This window comes from Castor canadensis, chromosome 3 (genome assembly GCF_047511655.1).
Source record: "Castor canadensis chromosome 3, mCasCan1.hap1v2, whole genome shotgun sequence".
NCBI classification, from domain to species: domain Eukaryota; kingdom Metazoa; phylum Chordata; class Mammalia; order Rodentia; family Castoridae; genus Castor; species Castor canadensis.
The window spans coordinates 108,083,037-108,101,965 of NC_133388.1; the positions used below are offsets into that span (position 1 = coordinate 108,083,037).

Here is an 18,929-nt window from a genome sequence, read left to right on the forward strand (position 1 = left end):
CTAGCAAAAGCTTCAGATTCACATTTGACATGTTTAGCATTTTGTGGTCTTCAAAACCAGCATTTATGTTGATTAAAAAGAGCATAGTACAATCCAAGGAAAACAGAATTCTAACCAATCCAAACATAGGAAATAACCAAGGCTCTAAATTACTCAAGGCTTGCTGGTGGGTCCAAGATTTCAGGTTGTCCTGACTGCTGTGTTAGACCATGGTATGTCAGCCCTGAACCTGGACTTCAGATTTGGGTCAGTGAGTAACACAGCTGCTCAAGAAAACTCCTTCACAGACTATGGGGACAATGAACACCCTTGGAGAACAACAACAATTCCTCATAACTGAAGAACGCTGTTGATTTTGCCATGAGACCTGCTTGTGGCTGAGATTACATGCCAACATCTTTCACTGAAGATGGCAAAGCCCACACCCTTCAACTCTCTTTACCCATCTCATTCCTTCTGTTTGTCCTCTTCCTCTTCTCTTCCTTCTAGCCATCTTGCTTTGTTTCTTGTGATGTTAAAAGAACTTGTTGAATCAGAAATTTCTTCTTACAATAGGGATTACCCACATAAAACTTTGCTGGTTTTCATGCGTACATCATTTCCAAACAAATATAAAAATTCACTATGAAGGAGCAGAATCATTGAATATACACAATTTATTTCAACTAGTAATATTCCTCTCAAAAAGCTATTTCTGTTTTGGAAACTATTACAAGTTTCAAGATGTGTACACTCAAAAAAATGTTGTGGAATCATACACTTAAGTTGAATATAAGCTCCCTGTGACCTGATCGTATCACTCCTGACCAAACATCCAGAAAAATATAGAAAGGTATGCATAAAAAATACATAGTATCATCTGAAAAGTATGAATAATAACTCCAAACTGAAAGTAACACAAATGTCCATCCACAGTAGAATAACTAAATAAATTATGGCATGATTGGACAATTGAATGTCATATGACAATGAAAATAATCAAACTACAGTAAATACAATTACAAGAATCAACTCACAGTCACAATGTTAAGTAAAACAACTGGACACAGTAGAAATACATACATTTTTGTTTTTTTCATAAAGTTTACAAACAGGCAAAGTTAGTCTCTGGTGAGAAAAGTAAGCTTTTTTCCTTCGAGGTGGGAGTCTCATGAACTTTTCTCCCCAAGCTGGTCTCAAACTGTGATCTTCCCAAACTCAGACACCCAAGTAGCTAGGTGTGAGCCAAGGGCACCTGGCATTCTACATCATCTCCCAGCATCTATTCTACTATAAGAAAGGGAGGTATAAAAAACATAGAGAATTAAAATAGAGCCTGGCCACCCCTGCTTTGGAAACTCTATGGCAAAGGCACAGGAGGACAGGGCCATGCAGATACAATTCAACCACACATTTTGAAGGCTCTAAGACTTTGATGAATTTCCAAGTAACATCCACTGTGTATAACATGAAATATTTCTGGTCCATGAAATGTGGGTGACTCTCAGTAGAACTCAGTGGTCTAGAGAGTCTCCAAACTACCTTTTAGATATTGCTTTAATTGTCTAAAATTTTTTACACAGTCTGCTATGGATTTACATTTTTTTTAATTGGGCTATTCTTTTGGGAGACAGAAAAGCAGGTGATTGCCTAGAAATCTGCCTATTACACAAGCAGCTCTTCTTTGCTTTCAGTTTCTATCTGAACAATGTTGACAGGCAGTGCCATTCCAGGAAGCCTTGAATGATCTCAGGGATTACTGTCCTTCCTTGAAAACCTTTGTACTTAAATTATTGTTTTTCAAATGACCAGGAATGTATGCAATCTGATTTTATCAACAGGAAAACAAAATTTCTGAGTTCCGCTCCCATTATTGTTTTTCAAGAACAGTTTCTACAAACAGGTTCATTTGAAGAAGCCACATGCAGACCAACTTTTAGATATCATGTCACAGTCGGGAAACCATGGGCCATTTCCAACTCATTCAATGTGCACAACTCATAGTGAGTTTTACAAAACAAATTTAAGCCAAATTGCTTTCCTGAAGAAAAAAATTTTTATGTTTCCTATCGTGATTAGGGTAAAGTCCAGTTTCCACACCATACTCTGCAGGATCTTACCCAATCTGGCCACTTTCTGCTCCTTTTCTCACTTGATCTCACCTTCATCTCATGGACCTTCATTCATAATCAAACGCATTAAGTTCTTCAAACAAGAATGCTATGTATAAACTCTCCTTGTATCTTCACTTCTTCATTTCCTTCATGAGTGTGTACTTAGTAAAAACTTGTCTTATCTCTCATTTCCTCAGGGAAGGATCACTGACTGTCCAAATTGACTAAATCTTGACATCTGTATTGCTTTACAATGCTCATGAGAAATTCAAATTGCTTGTTAGTGTAATTTGTTTAATGAGTTAGTTCTTAACTAAGAAATGTATAAGTACAGGAACCATGGCTGTGATGTAATGAGGTTTTCCTCAGTGCCTTTCACAGTGCTAGCAGCCCAAGACCAGTGGTCAAACACCCTACAATGCACAGAGAGATGCCACCACAAAGATTAACACAGCCCAAAATGTCAGTCCTGACAAGGTTGAAAACTGTTTGGCAGAGCAATGGAAGAAAGGGAACTACTGATGCATGGAGCAAGGATGACTCCCACAATATAACATTGAGCCAAAAACTCAATTAGAATATAGCACAGGAGGTTATGTTACATGAAATTCAGAAACAGACTAAACTTTGCTGTGGTGATTAAAGTCAGAGTAGTGGTTAACTCTGGACAACCAGAAATAGATGTATACATCTACAAAAATTCAAGAACTTGTATACCGAACATCTGTATACATTGCTGCATTGTTTTTATCTCAATAACATCTTTACCAAAAAAAAGGTCATGTAGCCCACAGAAAAATATACTCAAGAAAAAAATGTTTAATAATGTCTCACAGGAAAAATATTTGGGTGAAGTTTATAATTAATGATTGTAAATCAGATTTCTATCTATAAACTATGTTTTCTACCAAAAGACCAAAAGAATCGCCTTCATTCTTATCACAGCAGAAAGTGAAATCAAATTTTATTTCTATGAAATTGGAACACACATGAAACATACAGACATGTACACACATGCAGGAAAAGATCCAGGTCCGTAAGAATACAAGCAAAATTCATTACCCTGAGATAAATTATTTAAATAGATACCACTCTAAAGGAAGCACAACCTGAAATCAATATGTCTAACTAGAAATAAAACAAAGCGCTAGTGATACCTGAAATCCACATTGTACAAATATCAAAACAGTGATTGAAGTGCCTGAAAATATAATAAGGTGCAGGCACAGTCCACACTAGCAGAGACCATATGGAAGGTTAACAGAACACAGACAAGATAAAATGAGAAAAATGGTATTAACCATGGCAAGAGACAATGTACTCTGGAACAAAAATTTCAGGACTTTTGGAAGCTCATTAGTAAGACAGAAACAAAAATCAAATTTCTACCGTATTTTAGTTAGTATTGCACCCATAATGTTTAAGGCAACTGTGGACAATGTGTGTTGTTTTCCTGGCATAGGCCTAGACATTTGCCACTGATGCTGGGGTTGACTTCATTTGAACTGAAATGTTGTTATAATTAATACAAAGCACTTCACCAGCTTGGGATATCATTAAAGTCATATATCTCTAATGACTTGAGAACTCACTTGTCCTTATTATTAAGAAATCACTTATTTACCTTAAAGTCTAATTTACACAATGTGTTAAAAAAATTCAGTTGAAATGAAGCCAGTACTACTTCTGAATATCAGGAAGTGAGGAAGGAGGACAAAATCTGAGTGGGTCACTGGTACCCTACTATGATCACTGACATGTACTATTAAAAATTTCAACTCTAGACTCTAACCATGCTGGTGTCATTGGTAATCCCTACATCTTAATGGTACTATGGAAAATGTGCTAATGTTCAATGTCTTTTGTTCTCACAAATAGTTCAATGGTTTTCCTGAAATTATGATATCTTGCCACTACCCTCAGCCATGTAAGAGGTTATAATCAGATAGTATTTAGGCTGTTCCATTTATGTCAATCTTAGAAACCCATAAAATTTCTCCTTTTTTATTACATTTCATTAGGGAAGTCCCTTTTTATTTAAGTCTGAGAGACCTTGTGCACAGTTAAGTCTAGTTAGCCTATAAAGTTCTACAATTTCAACAAAAAAAAACTTAGGAAAATCAGGTTGGAATCTTGGTTTTCTCTTTCCCAAAATACCTGGGATCCTTTCACAAGTTGGTTCATGCCATCAGAAATGTATAACCCAAAAATTGGTTTCCATAGCTACTTGACTGGACTTCCTTCTTCCGCTGACAGAGGGAAAAAAGGGCCACTCACACCCTGCCAATGTGTGCTTCATACAGAAGAGAGTAGCTGCCCTAAGGTCTTCCATCTCCAATGGCTCTGGCACTCAGAAAAACTCTAAACAGCAATAACAGCCCAACCTGACAATGCCAAGTCCTTCTCCTCCTCATCTCACATTCAGGCTCAGCTCTGGCACCATCAGAATCTAAGCTTCCTTTATTCCAGAAGGTTTATTCATGCTTTCCTCTTCTTGCATCCCTGCATCTATGCCCATCTTCTACTTCTTTCCATCTTTACAAATGTTTTTTCAGTGCCCTTGGAAGACATTGTCATCAGCTTTGTCCATCCAAAGCTCTTTTCTGAACGGATCTTCCAGATTTGTCTACAATAGGAGCTTGCTGGTGCTGTAATGATGTTGCCACCCCACAACCATCTAAACCAGAAACTACAAATTCTGAATTCCTTCCTATCTTAGGAACTAGACATAAGGCAAGTGTCCCTCTTTTTTTTCTGCTTTCTCAGTCCCTAGCTATTTTTCCTCTTTGCCCCTTGAACTATCTCTATCAGATTTAACATCCACTACCCTTTCTCATTGACCTCCTCAACAAAACCCCTGTTCTTTTATTTCCCCACTTTGGTGAATGACTTGAGTGTTTGTCCCCTTTCTCTCTTCCACTTACCATTATTGTCATTTTCAGTGACATCAGCTTTCATGTGAATGATCAACCAGTACCCTTGAGTTAAAACTCTTCCATAAAAATTTTTGTCCACCAAATTTTAAAACCATCTATTCACATTGTGTGAGGCTTAACTTTATGTGTCAAGTTGGCAGGGCCACAGTCTCCCACATATCTGGGCAAACATTCTTCTGTGTGTTACTGGACTCAATTCTATCATTCCCCATCAAGGGGTCTAATTCTAAAAAGGCTTATAGTCCTCTACACTCTGCTACCACAGAGAAACTGTGACTGACATTACAAAGATGACAACAAACTTCACCTCAATGCACATTTTCAATGCGGTAATTATGATTCTAAAACCTTAAAACTAATTCACAGATAGGAAGTAGAGACTACTGTAGTGAGATTCCCAAAGTAACAGAAAAGTTTATAACTCAAAATTGAAACAGATATAGGAATTAATAAAAATGACCAAAGTGAAAACAGGATTAGGAGGCAAATTTTATGTCCTTCAGCACTTAGATCTTATTTAGCAGGTTGATGTCATTTCTAGACACAGAAATGTCATCATCTAATGGCCATTTCACTTTTGTTATCATCACTATGAGAATTGTATTTTAAATATTTATTTAATATTTATTTATTGTGTTAAATATTTATTTCCAAATAGTTAATACAAGGTTTCTTTGTGAAATTCATAAGATTGAGTACATAATGAAAGGTATGTGTCCAGATTCCAAACAAGTCTTCCCAGAAAAAGATGATGACACTAGTTTCTCATTAATCTTTCAAAAGTTATTTTATTTGCACATAAGTATGCTTACATATAATAACTGCATTTCTAGTAATGATCAGACTATACATGGTAATTCATGCTTTTTTCACTTTATAATGTATCTTCAAGATCATTACATAGTATTCCAGTTTTAGCAAAGACTAAAATTAGTATTACCAATCTATGTTAGTAATATTTAAATAATTTTCAATTTTATTGCCATTAAAAGCAATACGTCACTAGAAATCTCATACATGTGTAATGGTGCTGGTGTGTGCTAAGAGCAAACGTTGTCTATCAAAGTATGTACATATTTACTCTGTCTAAAGTGTGCTGGGCACTGCTATCCTCTACCAAGGAGTTTGTGTGTAGAACCTTGCTGAATGAAAATAAAAATGCACATCAAAAACAGGACAAAGCATAAATGCAAAATCCATAATTTCCTTAAAGAAAGAGTTAATCATTCCTTAAAAAGTGAGGCAAAACCTTTTACAATCTTACCAAGAGATTTACCAGGAGCAGAAAATATTGAAGTTAACTCATTGCCAACTTTGTGTAAGATTCCTGAAATCCAGGAAGAACTTTCATTTTGTGCAGTATCAATTGTATTTCTCATATGCTGGATCTCTGCATTCATCTCATCAGATTTCCTCTTATATCCTCCCTCGAGAAAATCCTTTTGAACTGAAACAAAAAAAAGTTAAGAGGGAAGTAAATAATACAGTCACAATTATTTTAAGACAAACAAAAAAAGTTTTTTTGTTCAAAAACTTTGCCAAACTGTCTTTATTTTACTCCTAAAAATGTTTTCTCAATTACCATAGGATAATAACAAAAAGAATAACTCATGAGCTGGACCTAGATTATGTGAGGAAGCATAATTTAAACTTACAGTTTCCTGTGCGAGTCCGCATTTCAAAAAAATTCTTTACATCATTGCCAAAAGAAATGCGATTGGTCTGATTCCACAGATATTACTCCCACCTGGCGGGCCTGACCACCACATCATAGCCATGAAAGGAACTTAGCAGCTGACAGAGAAAACTGTCCTCTTGTTACTTCCAGATGGACAAAGAAGGAAATCCTCTGCCCATGGGATAACTCAGGAAGGTTCCACACCTGCAGACTACTGCAGCAAGTTTAGATTCTTTCACTTCCCTGTGCTGTTAAGTCTGGAAATCTCTGACAGTTTACATCTCCACGGATTTACTTCCGCTCTTTGGTAGTAGGGCTCCTGATAACATGGGTCTTAGTAGTGCAATCCAGTTGCTGTTCATACTGACTGTACCAGGTTGGAAAATCTGTTTCATTAGGCCCTCATGAAATCATCTTACAATCTCTGAAACAGCAGCTCAAACCCTATCTGCTTTCAGCAACAACGTGTTAGAGCCATAGATGACCTCAACTCTCCAGTCTAAATATGGAACAAAGTTCAAAATCATGTTGAGAAGCCTTTAATATTCATAGTTTTTACGAATAACTACAAGAAATGGTATTGGTGCTTCCTCACACAATCTGGCTGCAACCTGCCCCATCCTGGGTAGGGCACCAGGACCATCAGGTACTACTGAGTCACAGCGACCCCCCCCCATCAGCTTGTGCTGCAACATCATTCTCTGCTCTCTCAGGAACAGCTCTTTTTCCTCCTGCAGCTTCCTTTTCAGTTGTCCAACATTTTCCTTGAAGCTTCTCTCTAGAGCCTCCATGTACCGCTGGTGCTCCATCTGCTGACGCCTTAGCAGCTCTTGTTCTTTCTCAGCTGCCTCCTTCTTCTCCCTCTCAGCAGTCCCAGTAAGGGTTTAGAAAGGAAAGAAAGAAATAAGTTAAGACAAATATCTACCATACCAAGCACAGAGGCAAACAAAAAGCTGAATTGTGGGGAGGGGAAGAGGCTGAAGTCATAGAATTTGCACAGTTCCACACCATCGAGGGCTCATTTCAGAAAGTGATGGCTGTCTGGCTGACACACAAGCATGAGTTCCCCTTTGCTGTGCCCAGTTTCAGCAGAGTGGACAATCCATAGAAGGAGAGGGAACTCTTACTTTGGAAAAGGTCTTCTTATTAGTTCTGTCAGAAGGCACTGCAGGAATCTATTCGCTCCTGAAACATAGCCCTTCATGGTACCTGCAACTACCTTCTCCCTATCCACGAGTGCTTTGTCTGCCTGCAGAATGGAATTCCCTAAAGTATCCTAGGACTGCAGGAATCTCTGGAAGACTTCTCCTGCCTGTGGAACAAAGAAGGAACAGATCTTTCATTTCCATTGGGGAAACAACCTCTACAAATAAGTATATCCATATTATATTTATCATAATAAAAATTTTATAGTGAATCCCCAGAAAATATCCAATCTGTTAAGTGACACCAAAGACCTCTGTACCTCCTGCCTCCCTCTATTCCATCTCCCAGAGCTACTTCCCTCTACCTACTCTAGATTCTCAGTTGTCACAATTACATGCAGCTGTGCAAACCACAGTCTCTGATGCTTTCATATTTGTCTTCCAATGTGAAATCCTATCTCTAATGGATGCTGCAGCTTCCTCTTGCTCTGTTAGTTGTATCTTTAGGCTAGTTATTTAATCTGCCCAGGGCCTCTCAGTTCAAATGTGTAAAGTATCCACAGTAAGGATGGGTTTACTTAAAGTTTTTGGAGGACTAAATTAAAAGGCCTAGGGGAAGTGTATCTATTTGCAATAATAATTTCATATAGGTTAGTGGTATCATTATGATTATTACCACCACCATATATATAGCTCTCAGGTTCTTAGGTGTCACCACTCAGAATGCAACTGTCTGCTTCTGAGAGCTCGTGCTCTTCCCTGCCCCCGTGTCCCCCAGCTGATCAGCCTTGAGAGCTAAGACTCTGACTGGAACTCACACATAGCCAGTTCATGGCACATTGCAAGTCTACAACTTATTGGATGAAGAAATGAATAATTTTTGTCTGTCTCTCCCGAATTTATGAAATCTCTACTCCTACTTTGGAAGTGAATATTTTTCCATTCAGGAATAAATAGTAAGCAGAGTCACTAAAGGTGAACTTGGTTCTGGGGATGTGGTTCAGGTACAGAGGACTTGACTAGAATATTCAAGGCCCTGACTTTGATTCCTAACATTGAAAAGTAAAAAGCTAAAGGTGTCACACTATCTTCATGTTTTCTTGCTATTCACAAGTGGTCATGTGTGCCAAGATTTCAAGAGACCCCGTTGATTCTATCCCTTAAACTTCCTCATGCTTCCTTACTCTTCACCTTTATTCTTTTCCTTGGCACCTGCCAATATTCCCATTCAATCTTGTCCATTGTTTCCATGTAAAGCTTGTGTCCTCCAGGAACAGAGAAAGTCCCTGCCGAAATGTTACCCATCAGGGCCTCTGATAATCAGTTCTGCTGACACTGGCAATATGCAACAGATGCTTCTTCATTCTTCCCCAGTAAATCCTCCTTCCTATGCATTGCGATTTCCTGGAAGGGAAATGTACAGAGATGCCACAGGAAGGAAGAACAGAGAAAACGAAATAACAAAGAACCTGGTAGAAGATTAATCTAACTGTATTCCATCTGATAAAAACATTCTAGTGTAGTAAGACATGGATGAATCAAGAATCACAAACCTTGACTTCCTAACAACACTTAGTGCTCTCTGAAGAACAATGGGAAATTTTAAGCCTCCTGGGCCTCAACATTCTCATCTGTCAAATAATAGGATTGCAATCCACAATCTCTATGCTTTCTTGGAGTGATTTTTATCTTCAACCATACAACAAGAGCAATAGAAGATAAACAATGGCCTGTATTAAGGGTCTGGTAAGTGAAACTTTGGTTCATAGGAATGTGAGTTGTGTTCACAGAAACCATAAGCATCTCAGGATATTCTGGGTGGGTTAGTAATCCATAGAAATAGTCCTCAGAATCCACAAGAAATACTCAGGGAAGTATCTATAATGGTTTTGTCAATATCAGAAAGATCAATAGATAAAGTGCCTCAAGTTTGAGGTGGAATAGGGGAGAGTGTAGTATTTTGGAAATTATATTCTTTTTTATGATTTTTGCATTTATTTACATGTGTATACATTATTTGGGCCACCTCCTACCTTACCCTGTTGTTCATGAGACTCCACAATGCTTTATGCTTGAATGAGAGCTGATCTATGTGGTAAACAAAGGCACCTTTAGGCTCCATTCTTCAAGGGGAAGGGTCATGAAAGTTAATGACTCAAACAAATTACCACCAGCTTCTTCTGGAACTCCTGGTTTTCATCCTTGAAGGAGCGCTTCATGAAGACTGTGAAGGCTTCCCTCATGCAGGCTGTGTGCACGTCCAGCAGTTCCTGGTGTGTGTCTACAGGGAGCTTCATTTGCTGGGTCATCTGCTTGCTGTGGTGGTCAGCTGCCTTCTGCACAGCCATTGAATTTTCACACTGAGCAAGAGTGGTCACTGCATTCTACAAGCAAGGCACTGTTAATGGCATCCATGTAGGTTACCACCAAGAGTTGCCAGCCCTGGACGAACCAGGAATTTTAGTAGCTAAATATGAAGCTATAACTAGGTGAGATCCAAGATTCTCAGACAAAAATCTATTGTATACACATACACACACACACCCCTCCTTCTACTATCACAACTTTCCTTTTTTATTTTAATGGTTTTCCAGTGTAAAAAATTTAAATATCCACCTTTGCCTTGTATACTAAGTTTTATGTGAAAAAAATTATCCAATTAAAACTTAAAAGGTAAATAGATTTCATAGGTAGAACAATGAGGCCAGATACATAAGATTATATTTCTTGCTAATTCTGAAGCTTCCAGTGAATTTTCAGTGATTAATATAGTACTTAAATTTGTAATACTTTGAACTTCTAAAATAAATTTCATATTCTTTAAACAAAGCAAACTTAACATATAGAGCTTCCTGTGAGAAATAGTATACAGATATACATATATATATATATGCTTTTATACCCAGTTAATGATTATGTTATTGATTGGGGATGTTTTCAGATAGGTGGAAGCCATGGATTGAAATGACAATGCAGTTTTATAGAAGGAATTCTGAACCCCAATAAGTGAGATCATTATAAAATATACACATTTCTTCATAGAGTATGGATGTATGCATAACATAGTTATTTACAGAATCAAACAAAATAATAATATTACACTATTGTATGTGAAAAGAAAACACATGATTTCCAGTGACCACAATTCTTCTCTAAGGACCTTGATCTTTGAATAGGTGAAGATGTAGGAACATAAAATATCTGATTATTCCTGGAATTTGGAATCCAGCTCATCTTCTGAGACATTCTCAATTTTGGCTAGGAATTCTTTGTATTTGCTGGTTGGTCAAAGAGAAAACACTTCTGTTTTGGAAAGAAATGCCTGATTCACTGCCAGGGATGATTGGATATTTGGACTTTGAGAGAACACCTGTGAAATAAGGAAAACAAAATACTGTGGGAAATAGTTTTAGTACAGAGAGCTCAAGATTTTCTGACAGGGGTCTTTTCATGTCTGCTCTATTCTACACGTACAGATTCCTTACCATAAACATTCAGTGCTTCTTTGCACATCAAACTTGTATCAATGATATAACTCTGTCAAGATATTTTGGGAAACATATGACTCCAATAGAAAAACTTATGACATTTATCCACAGAGGTGAGCATAACACCAAGTATAGAGTAATTATTTTTTATTTTTACTGAATGAATGAAAGGCCAAATGTAAAATTGTTCACTCAATCCCTTGGAGGAATTGAGCACTGGAACCAAAAATGAAGAGCCACAAATAAGGGATAATGGAACAATATTAGAAATAGCAGCATTAGGAACACTAGGAATGATACTATGATTAAGGAAAATTGCTTTTGAGGAATCAATGCTAGACTTTGAACTCAGGACTTTGCACTTTCTTGGCAGGTGCTTTACCACCTGAGCTATATATATAGCCCTTTTTGCTATCATTGTTTTGATGATAGGGTTCACATTTTTCCTAAGCTAGTCAAGACTGTGATCATTCTATTTTGCACTTCCCAGTGTCACTGGGATGACAGGCATGTGTCACAACACCCAACTTTCATCATAGATATGGTGTCTCACAAACTTTTTTTTTGCCTAAGCTGGCCTTGAATCATGATCCTCCCAATGTCAGCCTCCCAAGTATTTAGGATGCTAGGATTACAGGTGTGAGACACAGCACCCAGCTTAGGGAAACTGTTTTGATGCTGAAAAGAATTTGTATCAAAAAAGGCCAAATACACAAAGATGGAGAATAAATCAGTGCCACATGGTATGAGGGCATGGGGAGATGAAAAGGGATTCAAGTAGCAGATATATAGGATGTACAAATTTAGAGATCTAATGTAGAGCATAAGGACTTTAGTTATCAAAACTATTGTATTAGGAATTTTCATGATCAATTTTATCTGCTCTTACCACAAAAAATAGCTATGTTAGATGATAGGTGTGTCACCTGCTTCATTGTAGCAAACACCTTTGTACCTATATGTGTCCCACAGCATCATATCATAAATCTCAAGTCTATACAATACCTTAGGTTTTTTTAATTTTACAGTATTAACTATTTTGAGCAAACACCTCCAAAGACCAATTATAACCAAAATATAATTTTAAGATATTCACCACTACTTAAACTCTTTGAGAAAAATGAATTTGACTTGGCAGATTGCTTTTTTACCTACCATTTTTTCAATAAGAATTTTGAGGAAGCATTGATAGAAAATGAAAGCATGAATGAGTATATAAGAATCAGTATCTCTCCAAGGTTTCATCAGATATACAACCATGTAAATAAATTACATATAAACAATTTATATACATGTTAATATAATTTATTTTGAAACTGTAGCATGAATATATATGTTGGAGTTCAGAAAAGGCTATGCTATATAAAGTAAAAGGAATATTCTGGTAATCATAATAGATATTAAAAAGGTATGAACTGAAAAGACATATACTAACTCAGATTTATTTAAAACAGTTATTTTTGAGGATGATATAACAATTCCAATATTTAAAAGCTATATTCATTCATAAGAACAATATCTGTGTGAAATAAATTTTTGAGATGAGCTTTGTGTAATAAATTCATGTCTAACAATTATGTGGTCAGTTTTTCTCCAGAGGAAAGCAGACATCAAAATAGGAAACCCAACTGTTTGGCCTTTACATAGTTTTAATGCCCATGGTAATATGAATGGTAAAGTACAAATTGTGTAAAGAAAACTTGGTTTTGAATAATTACACTGTACTTTAGTCTCTACTTTTCTTAAGTAAACTCTAGTTGCTAGAGTTTTTCAACCTGCACCCAGTGACCATTTCCACAGATGCCCATCCAATCCCAAAGGCTGATGCCACCAGAAATGACAGTCAATAGTCACCAGACTTCCCCCTACTGAACCTCTCCACCCAGGACTGTCTCTGACACCTGGAATCAGCTTGAAGGCATTCTCCAGGTAGTCATCTTCTGTAATGGGGCATCCATCTAACATCAGATCCAGAGTGAAATCCCACACAACCCAAATAAAGTCTGTGAAGAAACTAACAAACTCTGAGGAATCTTCTACTCCATCAGGATTTTGAGGAGGACTTTGCTCTGATTAGTTCTGTGAACTCCATTACATAACTAGAACTTGACTAAGGAAAAGGAAATTTGTACCCACTACTCCAATCAGTTTGGGAAGATGCAGACCAGGTGAGCTTCGCGGTACCGCAGTACTCCCACAGACAAGCCTGGACCAGAGCAGCATAGCACCCTGGACAGACTGACCTCCACCCGGGGGAAAAAAAAGAGAAACTGAGTAATAAGCAATAAGAACAAATAAGACACACGGGAAAGAGGGTAGGGCGCACTGAGTGCCAAAGATTGGGGGAAGGGAATCCTTCCCAGGACTGTAAATAAACAAGCCAGGCGGACCGGAGAGCCTCTGGTGGGAGTGGGGGCACACGCCCAGCAACCAGGAGTGGGAAAGCTTGTGAGAGTGGTGGAGGGAGGAAAACTCCATAGGAGAGGAGGGAAGACCCACTTCCCATGAGAACTGTAAACAAACATGGCGGCTGGCAGGAGCAGCAGCACCGCCCAGTAAGCAGGAGCAGGAAAGCCGGTGAAAGCGGAGGTGTGAGGAGAACTGCACAGGAGAGGGGGGAAGACCCACCTCCCACATGAACTGTAAATAAACACGCAGGCCTGAGAACGTGGGTGCAGTGTCACCTTTCCCAGTGCTTGGAAAGGGGAAAGCTTGTAGCAGAGGCTCACACATAGGAGAAATCTGAGCAAACAAAGTCTGCAAGGCCAGGTGAGTGCTAAGCTCACCCCAGAGATCTGCATAAACAAGGCCTCCAGCAACAGCAGGCTGACAGCAGTGGGCAGGCAAGCCACAGTTGCAGATACCATTCTCAGAACTGTCTCCAGACTCTTTTTTTTTCTTTTCTCCCTACCTTTGATGAGAGAACAACCGAATTACAACTGCAAGCTGAAAAACTTACTGAAACTGTATTGCATTTGAACTTGGGACACTTGGTGGGGTTTTTTTTGTGCGTGTATGTGTGTAGTTTTGTTCTTCTTTATGCATCCCCTTTGATGAGACAACTACAGAACATCTGAGGCACCATCTACAGGATTGGAGACTGACACTTCACTGCATTTGAACTTGGAGGTTTTTGGTTGTTTGGTTTTTTTAAATTTTCTATTTTTTCATTTTATTTTAATATATTTTTATATATAGATTTTTCTTTCATTTATTATTTTTTATTTTTGTTCTTATCTTTTTTTTATTTTTGATTTTCAATACTCTCTCTGTCTTTCTAACGTCTGTTCAGCTTACTGCTGATTAGTACACTAAAGCTCCCTGTTTATACCTTTGAAACCTTCTTGTCTGGTACCTTGTTCTGTTTTCTCCTTCCCGTCTGTGTATTTGTTTTTCCCATTTCTTTAACTTCTTGCTTTCCATCTCAGCTCACTCTTCCATTCCAAATATTACCATTGTTATTATTACAAGCTAGAAAATACTTAATTGTACACAGTACAGGGACAGTAACAACACCAAAGACAATGACGGGAAGACAGAAAAAACAGGGAAACCAGTTTCCCCACAGCAAAAAATTAGTACAGGAACCAGAGGGGAATGAAGAAAACAGAAACTCAGATCCAGAGTCCACAAAATGAAGATAAACTATGCCAAAGGACCCAATGAAGCCCACAAGAATAATTTAAAAGAAGATATACTACAAGTACTCAATGAGAATTTTATAGAGATGATACTGGATATGGTCAACCAAAATGTACAGGAGACACTCAAGGTATTCCAAGACAACAAAAATAGAGAATTTGAAAAAGCAAAAGAAGAAATAAAGGAAACCATAGAAGCACTATATAAACACCAAAGTGAAAGAGAGAACACAATGAATAAACAGATAAATGAACTCAGGACAAAAATAAACAACATTAAAGAGGAAACCAGCCAGGATATAGAAACTTCAGAAAAAAGAACGAAACAGAACTGCAAAACAAAACGGAAGGCCAATCCAGCAGAATAGAACAAACAGAAGACACAATCTCAGAACTTGAAGATGAAATGGAAATTAAAGGAAAAACCAAAGAACTATTAATTAAACAACTCAAGAACTGTGAAAAGAAAATGCAAGAACTCACCGACTCCATCAAAAGACCAAACTTGAGAATCATGGGTATCGAAGAAAGAGAAGAGGTCCAAGCTAAGGGAATGCATAATATATTTAACAAAATAATAATGGAAAATTTCCCAAATCTAGAGAAAGATATCCCCATACAGATGCAAGACGCCTCCAGGACACCAAACAGACAGGATCAAAATAGAACTACTCCACGACATATCACCATTAAAACAAAAAGTTCAAAAACTAAGGAAAGAATATTGAAGGCTGTAAGAGATTAAAAACAAGTAATATACAAAGGTAAACCCATCAAAATCACAGCAGACTTCTCAACGGAAACATTAAAAGCAAGTGGAGCGTGGGGTGAAACCTTCCAGGCACTGAATGAAAATGACTTCAACCCCAGGATCCTCTACCCAGCAAAACTATCATTCAAAATAGATGGAGCAATAAAAGTCTTCCATGATAAGCAGAAATTAAAACAATATGTGACCACAAAGCCACCACTACAAAGGATTCTGCAAGGGATTCTGCACACAGAAAGTGAAACCCAACTTAACCATGAAAGACAGGCAGCACCGAACCACAGGAAAAGAAAAAGCAAGACAGTAGAGAGTAACCTCATCTTAGGTACACACAATCAAACCTTCAAACAACTAAGACAACTAAATGACAGGAATCACCACATACCTATCAGTACTAACACTTAATGTTAACAGACTTAATTCACCTATCAAAAGGCATCGCTTGATGAAATGGATTGAAAAGGAAGATCGAACAATTTGTTCCTTACAGGAGACCCATCTCACTGACAGAAATAAGCATAGGCTAAGGATGAAAGGCTGGAATAAGATTTAACAAGCCAATGGCCCCCTAAAAGAATCAGGAGTAGCAATACTTATCTCTGACAAAGTAGACTTCAAACCTACATTGATCAAACGAGATAAAGAAGGACATTCCATACTAATAAAAGGGGAAATAGACCAAAAGGAAATAATAATTATCAACCTGTATCCACCCAATGTCAATGCACCCAATTTCATCAAACATACCCTGAAAGACCTAAAAGCATATATAAACGCCAACACAGTGGTTGTGGGAGACTTTAACACCCCATTATCATCAATAGATAGGTCATCCAAACAAAAAACCAATAAAGAAATCCAAGATCTAAAATATGCAATAGATCAAATGGACCTACTAGATGTCTACAGAACATTTCATCCAACTTCTACAGAATATACATTCTTCTCAGAAGCCCATGGAACCTTCTCCAAAATAGATCATATCCTAGGGCACAAAGCAAGTCTCAGCAAATATAAGAAAAGAGAAATTATACCATGCATACTATCTGATCACAATGCAGTAAAAGTAGAATTCAACAACAAAAGTAAAGACAAAAAAATGCAAACAGCTGGAAACTAAATAACTCATTACTTAATGAAGAATGGATCATCGATGAAATAAAAGAGGAAATTAAAAAGTTCCTTGAAGTTAATGAAAATGAAAACATAACCTACTGGAACCTATGGGACACAGCTAAGGCAGCCCTGAGAGGAAAATTTATAGCCATGAGTGCATATATTAAAAAGACTGAAAAATCCCAAATCAATCACCTAATAATATATCTCAAACTCCTAGAAACACAAGAACAAGCAAATCCCAAAACAAATAGGAGAGAAATAATAAAAATAAGAGCTGAAATCAAGAAATAGAAACCAAAAAAACCATACAAAGAATTAATAAAACAAAAAGTTGGTTCTTTGAAAACATAAACAACATTGATAGACCCCTGGCAAACCTGTCTAAAATGAGGAGAGAAAAAACCCAAATTAGTAGAATCAAGAATGTGAAAGGGGAGATAAAAACAAACACCATGGAAGTCCAGGAAATCATCAGAGACTACTTTGAGAACCTATATTCAAATAAATTTGAAAATCTTAAAGAAATGGACAGATTTCTAGATACATATGACCATCCAAAACTGAACCAAGAGGAAATTAATCACCTGAATAGATCTATAACACAAAATGAAATTGAAGCAGCAATCAAGAGTCTCCCAAAAAGGAAACTTCAGGACTTGATGGATTCTCTGCTGAATTCTATCAGACCTTTAAAGAAGAACTGATACCAACCCTCCTTAAACTGTTCCATGAAAGAGAAAGGGAAGGAAAACTGCAAAACACATTTTATGAAACCAGTATTAGACTTATCCCAACACCAGGCAAAGACACCTCCAAAAAGGAGAACTATAGGCCAATCTCCTTAATGAACATTGGCACAAATATCCTCAACAAAATAATGGCAAACCGAATTCAACAACACATCAAAAAGATTATTTACCACAACCTAGTAGGCTTCATTCCAGGGATGCAGGGGTGGTTCAACATACAAAAATCAATAAATGTAATAAACCACATTAACAGAAGCAAAGACAAAAACCACTTGATCATCTCAATAGATGCAGACAAAGCCTTTGATAAGATCCAACACCATTTCATGAAAAAAGCTCTAAGAAAACTAGGAATAGAAGGAAAGTACCTCAACATTGTAAAAGCTATATATGACAAACCTACAGCCAGCATTATACTTAACGGAGAAAAACTGAAACCATTCCCTCTAAAATCAGGAACCAGACAAGGATGCCCACTGTCTCCACTCCCATTCAACATAGTACTGGAATTCCTAGCCAGAGCAATTAGGCAAGAAGAAGGAGTAAAAGGAATACAAATAGGTAAAGAAACTCAAAATATCCCTATTTGCAGATGACATGATCCTATACCTTAAAGACCCGAAAAACTCTACTCAGAAGCTTCTAGACATCATCGATAGCTATAGCAAGGTAGCAGAATATAAAATCAACATAGAAAAACCATTAGCATTTCTATGCACTAACAATGAGCAAACTGAAAAAGAATGGATGAAAACAATTCCATTTACAATAGCTTCAAAAAAAAATCAAATACCTAGGTGTAAACCTAACAAAACATGTAAAAGACCTCTACAAGGAAAACTATAAACTTCTGAAGAAAGAAATTGAGGAAGACTATAAAAAGTGGAGAGATCTCCCATGCTCATGTATTGGTAGAATCAACATAGTAAAACTGTCAATATTCCCAAAAGTAATCTACATGTTTAATGCAATGCCCATCAAAATTCCAATGACATTCATTAAAGAGATCGAAAAATCTACCGTGAAATTTATATGGAAACACATGAAGCCATGAATAGCCAAAGCAATACTCAGTCAAAAGAACAATGCAGGAGGTATCACAATACCTGACTTCAAACTATATTACAAAGCAATAACAATAAAAACAGCATGGTACTGGCACAAAAACAGACATGAAGACCAGTGGAACAGAATGGAGGACCCAGGTATGAAGCCACACAACTATAACCAACTTGTCTTTGACAAAGGAGCTAAAAATATATGATGGAGAAATAGCAGCCTCTTCAACAAAAACTGCTCGGAAAACTGGTT

General features: G+C 37.3%; 1 pseudogene; it reads right to left on the reverse strand.

Moving 5' to 3' along the window:
* Positions 1 to 5,856: 5,856 nt before the first annotated feature.
* LOC141421326 (guanylate-binding protein 6-like) lies at positions 5,857 to 10,591 on the reverse strand (annotated as a pseudogene).
* Between the last annotated feature and the right edge of the window lie 8,338 nt (positions 10,592 to 18,929).